The following is a 9479-nucleotide window of genomic DNA, read 5'->3' on the forward strand; positions in this document are numbered from 1 at the left end:
TTGGGTTCCTTCCTTTCGTTTCTGTGCCCTGCCTTGAAGCTGCCCCCCACCAGTCTTTGCCTGAGCTCGCAGCCCTGCTCAGCTTCCTCTCCCTGCCTATCCTGCCTCCCTCACTTCTTTCCCGATCCAAACCCTCCAAGGCTCCCATCTCACTTAGTAAATGCCAGGCTCCTCAATGAAGGCCAAAAGGCCCTGCCTGCCCTGCCCTTCCCCTCCCCAGCACCTCTTGAAGTGTCTCCGCCCTCTCTCCCCACTCCTGCTGTGCTGTTCTTCAACAGCCAGGTGTGGGCGTGGCCCCGCCAGAGGCCTTGGCACTGACTGTGCCTTCTGCCTGCACTTTCCCGATATGGACATGGCTTTGCTCAAATGTCACCTTCTCGGGCCCACTCTGACCACCCTATTTAAAAATTCATCCCCTGCCCCTGCCAGCACTTCTGATCCCTTCCCACTACTAACTTTTTTCTTTTTTTATATAGCATTTGTCACCTTCCAACATACGTATAATTTACTTACATATTATGTTTACTGTTAACCTCCCTCTGCTACAAAGGACCCTCCTTGAGGTCAGGAATCTTTGTTTCATTTGTTCGCTGATGTATCCTAAATACTTAGCAAAGTCCCTGACCCTTAGTGGACATTTTTGAATGAGTGAATGAATGAAGAGCTGGCACTAGAATTCTAACCAAGGCAGATTCTCTCTAAGGCCAGGTTCTTAACCCTTTTACTGTAAGTGGAAGTGGGGTGGGGGTCACAGCAGATCAGGCCAGGCATTGCCTACTAAGAAAAGGTAGTTGGATTTTGTTCGCACATCAGTGAGAAGCCAGTGGAAGGTTTTGAGCAAGTATGGGACATTATTGGGTTTACCTTGTGAAAGCTGCCTCTGACTGTAGTGATAGAATTGGGTTGTGTGTGCAGGGGGGTTGATGATGGAGGCTTGGAGAAATGATGGGCTGCGGCTGCATGGGGCTGGGAGAGCAGTAAGAGAAGCTGGATCAATATCCGGATTTTCCAGGCAGCCTGGGTGGCAGCTCCACCGGCTTTGGCTTGTGAGTGGCCCAGGCTGGGCTTCCCAGCTGCGGACAACATGCCCCTGTCCAGCAGATGAGCTGTTTGCTCGCCTGGGTGGTCCCTGCTCCTCCCTCCGCTTCCTTTGAGCCCTTGTGGGCTTTTCAGGTGGAGGGCGGGCCTCCACTCCCTCTCCTTCCCTGACCCAGAGAATAATCCCTTACATTCATATGATTCTCCTCGTGGCCCTCACTTCATCCTCCCACATCCCCAGATAAGGCAGAAATCTGATTCCCATCGGGCAGATGGAGGACATTGAGTACCGGAAAGGGGATGGGACCCTCCCAGGGTCACGCAGCCACATGGGGATGCCAGGCAACAGATGGCCCTATGGCTTGGCTTGAAAAATCGTAAGTGACCCCAAAGTGAATGCAATCCCAGAACATTCTAGGCCTCCCTGAGCAGCTCTTTAATATTAAAGATTTCATTCATTAAAAATTCATTCATTAAATTGAAATTCATTCATTCATTAAAAATTCCATGAATAGATTCTTATCAAAAATGAAAACATTACAGAGAAAACTAACGTTCCTTTTTGGCAACCATCTCCCCCTTCTCAATTCCCTCCAGAGTCCCAATTTGAGTGTCATTAGACTGTGATATGAATTTAAAGACATAGCTACAAACCCATAGAAAATTAATAGGGCCATTGTATGTATGGCAGGGTAGGAAATAGGGATGGAGGTCACTGCATCCACATGTATTGTTCTACATCCTGTTTTCTCCTGAGCATCTTTGGTTGATATATTTAGATCTCTCTTCTATTTTCTAAAGCTGCAAAATATTCTGTAGGGTATAAGATCTATAGTTCATTTATCTATTTTCTAAATTAAACTTTTGTTTATTTTTCATACACTAAAGTACAAAGGGTTGAATTAATCCTACCTCTCAGTTCTTCGCACATGGTCATGATTTAGTCTTTATGAATCCCTCTCTTGTTTATATTATTGTCTCCTTTTTTCCCCCATCCCCACTCAATTCTGACCTCACTGGAACATTCTCTACTGTGTTTGCTATATGTCCCTAAATATTTGGGATTTCTTGCAAAATGCAAACTGTTATTTTATGAATGTTTATGCATTTTTATTGATGTATAACACACAAAAAGAAAAGTGCATGTCATAAGTGTACAGCTCATGAACATTCAAAAACTGAACACGTTCATGTAACCTGCACTCTGATCAAGCACGAAAACATTAGCAGCCTCCAACCCATCTGTCCTCCCCAGGAAGTCTCTCCTCAAGCCCCTCGCAGCCACTACTCCAAGGGTAACCACCATCCCATCCTGGCGCATAACACGTAGATTACTTTTGCCCATTTTTGAACTCAATATGTTCAGTATTTCGTTCATGAGATTCATCTGTATTGGGATGTATAGTTGTAGATGGCTTTCTGTCAATACTGTATGGTATATGTTGTGTTCTCGTTTTCATTTGTCTCGAGATATTTACTTATTTCTCTTGCAATTTCTTCTTTGACCCATGGGTCTGTATTTTTAATCCACATAAATATTATTGTGCTGTAATTCATGTTCATTTCTTACTGTTTTTTTTATCCCAGTGTTTCTGAGATCTACTCATTTATCTCTATATGCCTCTAATTCCTTGCTCCTGACAGCTGCAGAGGGCTCCAGAGTTGCTTCCACTACATTTCACTTGTCCACTCCCTTGATTCTGGGCACCTGAGTTGCTTTTCTCTCCAAACCAACACACAATGCCACACTGCACGTCCTAGTGTGTTATTGCCTTGTCGTGTGTCATGCACACACTTCTTTTCCCGAAATACTGCCACATACCTCTCCGGAATGGCTGTACCCTTTTACACTCTTTCCAGGGATGCTGGAATCCCACATCCTTGCTAACATTTAGTGTCATCCACCTTTCTAATCTTAAACAAGTCTATTAATACCATCATGTATAAGGTATTAGGTAAATCATTGTGGCCAAGTAAAAGTAATTAAGACACTAATCCTGCTTCAGGAAATTTGCAGGTTAGTAAGAAAAGAAAAGACATAAACTGTCATAAATGACTCAGCAACCAGAGAGGGACAAGTAAAGTGCTATAGAAAAGAGGCTTCCTGAGAGATTCCAAATGGAGTCGAGAGGTCACTCTGGTGGACATTCTTATGCACTATATAGATAACACCTCTTAGGCTTTAATGTATTGGAATAGCTAGAAGTAAATACCTGAAACTACCAAACTCCAACCCAGCAGTCTGGACTCCTGAAGACAATGATATAATAATGTAGATTACAAGGGGTGACAGTGTGATTGTGAAGACCTTGTGGATCACACCCCCTTTATCTAGTGTATGGATGAGTAGAAAAATGGGGATAAAAACTAAAGGACAAATGGGGTGGGATGGGGGGATGATTTGGGTGTTCTTTTTTCACTTTTATTTTTTATTCTTGTTCTGGTTCTTTCTGATGTAAGGAAAATGTTCAGAGATAGATTGTGGTGATGAATGCATAACTATGTTATACTGTGGACAGTGGATTGTATATCATGGATGATTGTATGGTGTGTGAATGTATTTCAATAAAACTGAATTTAATTAAAAAAAAAAAAAGAGGCTTCCATACTCTCTTGACCTTGACCCATAGTAAAAAAATAAAATAAAATTATGTAATGACCAGTAAAACACATAACATGCAGCCATATGAAATAAATTGTGTGATCCATCAAAAAATATATAGTTGTAAATACTATATTTATTGAGCCATTCTCCTATGGATGGACAATTAGGTTGTTTTCCATTTGTGAGGATTATGAGAAGTGCTGCAAGGATCCTGCAGGGTCATGCCTCCTTTTACTTGTCTGTTAGACTTCTTTCCCCCACCTCATCTTCCTCCCCTCTTTCTGAACTCTGATTCCCAAACACACCCTGACTTTCCCACCTCCCTGCCTTTGCTCAGACTGTGCCCTCTGTCGAGAATATCCTTTGCTTTCCTTCTCCACTTGGTGTATGCAGGCAACCTAATCATAATCACGCCTTGGAGGGAATTAAGGGACCAGTCTGTCCTCCAGCCCCTCTCTGCTGCTCCCCTTTACCAACCAGGACCTGTCAGGAGTAGCTCATTCCACTGGAAAGAGGATGGAGCATGGAGTAAAGACTCCAGAGTTCTTGTACAAACTCTGCCACAGAGCCCCTTCCCCCTCCAACTCAACCATCCTGGGGTATCATCTCTGGCCTGACGTTTCTTCCCCATAGAATCTGAAAGTCCTTTAAACAAACATAATGGTGTTATTTATTATTGAATGTTCATTGAATGGCGGGACCAGGACTGGCCATCCAGTGAATTGTAGGCCTGTGCCCTTTTGTGCCACAGCTGGCTCAGGTCGCTGAGCACCTGCCATGTGCCAGGCTCTGCCTGATGCTGAGGATACAGCGGTGAACAATCTAGGCACGTTTGCTGCCTTCACAGACCTTACGTTCTAGATCATGAACAAATAGCTATGTATTATAGTGTCAGGTAGTGATAAATGCTATGCATGAAAAATAAAGCAGCTGAGGAAATAGTGTCAGAGAAAAATGACCAGAGAAAACCCCTCTGAAGAGGCAACATGTTAGAGAAGAGAAATGTGATTACCTGGGGGAACAGCAGGAGCAAAAGCTTCAGAAAGAAAGAAGTTCAGTGCTTTTGAGGAACAGTGAACAGAAGAATGAGTGAGGGAAAGATAGTAGGAGATGAGGTTGGAGGGGTGCAGCAGCGCGACTGTGGGCAGAGCTGGGAACTTTGGCTCAAAGTGAGTTAGGAACTCATCAAAAGGTTCTCAGCAGTCATGGGGCCTGGTCAGATTTCCCCTTTAAAAAGGCTCCTTGGTCTGAGTGTGGAGATGAACTTGAGGAGGGAAAAGAGAGGCTGCGGAGAACCATTGAGGAGGCTGGTGCAGCTGTCCATGTGAGGGGTGGCAGGGCCTTGGCCTGGTGCAGTGGTGGGGAGTAGAGTTTTGTCTCCCCATCTGTGCAGATAGGGGATTGGACGAGATGGTCCCTAGGGACCTTTCCAGCTCTGGCGTTTTATAATTTAGTGAATTACCTCAGCACACACCAGCTAAACCCTATTTTTCTTTTCTCACAATCTCCAGGTCTCCCCTCTTGGATTTGGGACTGACAAGAGCCCAGTGATCTGAGGCTCAGAGCAGGAACTCCCGCCCCCACCCCCAACACAGCAAAGCCACTCCTGTCCCCACCTCCCAGGGACAGATGGGTGGGCAGCAGGAGGCAGCTGGGCTTGGCTGCCTGCAGGGCCCCGGGAGGGAATTATCTGAGTTCATAACCCTCTCTGCCTTCCAGATCTTGTGCTAAAAGCCCCAAATGTCATGGCCCCAAGGGGCAAGGGTTTAGGGGGTGCTAGGAGAAGGGCAGAACAAGATACTTTTCTGTCCTTGAAGCTGCCTAGGTGGGCTGAGAACTTGAGACCCGAGAGGACAGAGCTGTCAGGGCTGAGACTGAAAACTGGTGGCCCTCAGGCCACCACTGACCCACTGTCCTATTTAGTTGACCTAAAAAAAGTGTCTGAGAAAAATTGGAGCCAATGTTCAAAAAAAAAGAGATTTTTACCTTAAAACCCAGACTTCTGACTTCTCTTAAATAATTAGAAAATACTGATCCCCCTTTTCCACATGACTGCATTCAGCTGGACCTGAGTAGCAGCTGCTCATTATTATCTTATCTTATTTTAATAATAGGTAAATACATTCCCATGATTCCAAGAAAGTTATAAATAGGTATATAATGAAGTCTGCTTCCCATCCTTGATCCCCTACTGCCCAGAGCCCCCTTCAATAGTGTCTTCTTACTTTCTTATGTAAACTTCCAAAGTTTCTTTGTACCAATACAAATAAAAATACAGATATTTCCGCCTTTGACTGAGCTGCATCCCCTGCTCTGCCCCTTGCTTCCCATAGAGGCTTTTCTATATTAGGACATGAAGAAATGAAGACCTTCCTCACCTCTTTTACTAACACTTGCCAATCCCTTATCAGGGAGGCCAGGATTTATTTAACCAGTCCCCTTCTGATGGACATTTGGATTGTTCCCAATAGTTTTCCGTTATAAACAATGTTGTATCAATTATCTTGTGCATAGTTTGCACAGGTGCAAATATTTCATTAGGAACTAAAGGAATAATATTAGAAACTGGTCCAAGCAGAGAGTACAGTAGGCATGTACCCAGGCATGGACTGGGCCCTCAGGAGATCCCTGGGTGAGGGTAAGTGAGGAAATTCGATGAGGGTGAGTCCCAGCAGAGCTCAGACACCAAGCCCTTGGGGACTAGGGCAACGGCCACCTCCCAGATTTGCTCCTGCCACTTGCTAGTTGTGAGACTTCTCTCTAGGCCTCAGTGGCCCTGTCTGTAAAATGGAAGAGTGGCTTGGAGACCTGGATGAGATCTCAAAGGGCCTGTCCAGTTCTGACCAGCCTCAGCCTCTTCATAGCCCTCGAATGTGCCTGGCTTAGTTCCATTGCAGAGCCTTTGCCCCCCTGCCCCTGTCACCCTGGAACATCACCTCTGTATTCCGTTACCAGTCCTATTCTGAATCTCTGAATTTGCAGAACACTTACAACACACCAGTCCAAACTCCCTCGGGGCTGAGTCCCCTCTAAAGCACCACTGACAAGCGGGTCACCCCCAAACCTGACCTGTATTTCAGACTTCCCATCAAATCCTTCCTCTTCATCACCTTCCCCAGTTGCCTGAACCCTAGCATAGGGGGCTTGGCTTGACTGCCAACACCGCTGCTTCCTAATGAATGGCCTTGGGCAAGTGACAGCACCTTCCTGAGTCTTAGTTAACTCATCTGAAAATGGCTTGTTTGAGGATAATATTTGGTAATATCGGTAAAGTACTTAGCACAGCTCCTGGCACATGGAAGGGCTTGATAATTCCATAAGTCATCGACCTTGTCAAATCAGTTACCTTGTTTGCAACATGGGAAGAAAAGCAGAACCAATTTCACAAAATTGATTACTCATTCATTCATTCATTCATTCATTCAATGATTTCTATAGAAGACCTGTTGAGTGCCAGGCACTCAAATCCCCTGGGCACTGGGGATTTGACATTGACAAAAATAGATTATTTGTCCAAACCCTCATGGAGCACTCAGGCTATTTCAGACAAGCAAACAAATAAACAAACGAAAAACCAAAATTATGTGTACAGATGTTAAGAAGGAATATACTAAAGTACTATGGATGCTCGGAACAGGGGAGCATCAGGGAAACTTCTTGAGGGACGGGGAGCAGAGCACAACTGAGTGAGAGATCCAGGAAGACTTCTTGTGGGCAGCATCAACCCAGCGAATAATTAGCATTAATTATTCTCACCAAAATGGGTATCCTCCATTTTACTTTTCTCTGAAACTAAGAGAAATTGAGTGACTTGCCCAAGGCCATGCAGCCAGAAAAGAGTGGGTGGGTTTCAAACCCAAGTTTCTTGGCTCCAGAGTCTCAGACATGAAAACCTGTCTCCTAAGGCCTGTTTGAACAGGCTGATCTTCAGGTACTGGGGAGGCATGCGTGGTAGAGAGGCTGCCTCAAGGAGGGTGGGGTCCAGAGGTGGGAACCTAACTCTCTAGGCCCCACCCAGGCAGCTATGAGAAAGCTGAGGTCCAGACACATGCAGGAAGTGGCCCAGAACCCAGAAGGGATGTTGGGGCCAGAGCTTCCACTCTATGGATCTCCTTGCCTAGGGTTGTAAGAGAGAAAGAAAAGGCAGAGATGCTGCTCCTTTTTAAATCACTTTGGGATCCAGAATCCCCGTCTGCCCAACCTACTAAAACTCCCACTATCCTACACAGGCCAGTGGATATGGGACTGTCAGCTTTGAATCCAGCCTGGAAAACTCTGTAAGAACCCTAACTCTTCTCTTCTTCTCTGTTTTCAGCCATGGGCAACAGCTGGCACCCCAGCCTCCTGAGCATTACTAGGGCCAAAACAGTTCCTGGAAATGAATGGGATGTGGCCTCCAGGGTTGCAGATGGCTGCTCCTTCCTGACCCAGGGCAGCTTCCATTTCCTATGACTCTGAGGCAGGGTGTTTCCCCCAACTGCCTTCCTCATCCCCTTGTTCTTCTCCTCCTGCCCTCATCCCGTCTTCTCTTTCTAGAAGTAGCAAAACCTATTCTGGAGCCAGATGATGGGTTTGAATTTGGCTTTAGCACTTACTGTGTGACTCTGAACAATTTAATTAACTTCTCTGACTGTTTCTCATATGCAAACTGGGAGAAAAAAAAATGTGACTGACTTCTCAAATTGTTGTGAGAATAGAATGAATTAGTTGTTATAAAGTGCTGGGAACATTTGGGGCAGGGAAGATGCTACAAGAGTGCTTTGCCTAATGAGACTTGCTAATATGTCCAATCTGAGCACATGGTGGTGGGGATGAGCTGGGTGTATCCAGGATGTGTGAGGACACCACCTCCTCCTCTGGATCACCATTATAATCTCCCTCTGGTCTCCCCATCCCCAAAGGGCCTTCCTGTGATGACTTCTCTATTCCAGATGCAGGATCTTCTTTCCAAATCCTGACCCATCATTTCCCTTCTCAAACTGGGGAGTGGCTCCCCACTGCCTCCAGGGTAATGTCCACCTCTCTCAGGTCTGGCCCTTTAGGCTCTCCTCAGCCCCCTCTTTCCCTGCTTCCCACCTCTCTGCTTTCTGTGATCAGACTTCCTTGAAAACATGCCCTCCAGTCTCAGGCCTCCAGGCTTTTGCACTTCCTGTTTTCACAACCTGGTGTTTTCTCTCACTCCTTTCCTTTTTGGTGTAGTCCCCTTCCCTCGTCTCACTCTTCTGGGGCTGTGGCCCCATGAAGACTGTCCCTGAGGGAGGGAAAGGGATGAGTGGGGTAGAGACAGCAACTCTGAAAGCGGCAGTTTTCTCAGCTTCAAAATGAAGACAATAAAAAAGGGGCCTCTCAAAATCAAAGGAGTGGATGGAAGCATTCAGGAAACTGGGAAGCGGTGTGTTAGCACGGGATGATTGCTGCAGGGTTATTGGGGGACTTGCCCAAGCAGACCATCCCTGGACTTGTTACTTCCAAGTCCCTGGTCCCCCAAGCCTTTAGACCAGGCCACGGGAGGTAAACAGAGGAAATAAAGGGAAGAGGAGGGGATGGGGAAGGGGCAACGAAGAAAAGAGAAAAGAAGGAGGTGGAGTAGAGGGGGACGAGAGGCAGAAGGCATGTGGCTGGGGCCTCACGCCTCTGAGGAAGGAGGGAGAAGGTGACTTGGGATGCTCTCCCCTCCCTTCCCGGGGGGGCTGCCCCCATCCGGCCACAGCCCAGGCGGGGTGGGGGAGGGGCGGGGCGGCGCCAAGGGGAATGAATAATTGAAGTAGGGAGGAGGAGGAAGAGGAGGAGAAGGAAGAAGAGGAGGAGGCGGGAGACGCCTGCACGGGGGCCTCCC

The sequence above is a fragment of the Choloepus didactylus genome, chromosome 19, assembly GCF_015220235.1.
Source record: "Choloepus didactylus isolate mChoDid1 chromosome 19, mChoDid1.pri, whole genome shotgun sequence".
Lineage (NCBI taxonomy): Eukaryota > Metazoa > Chordata > Mammalia > Pilosa > Megalonychidae > Choloepus > Choloepus didactylus.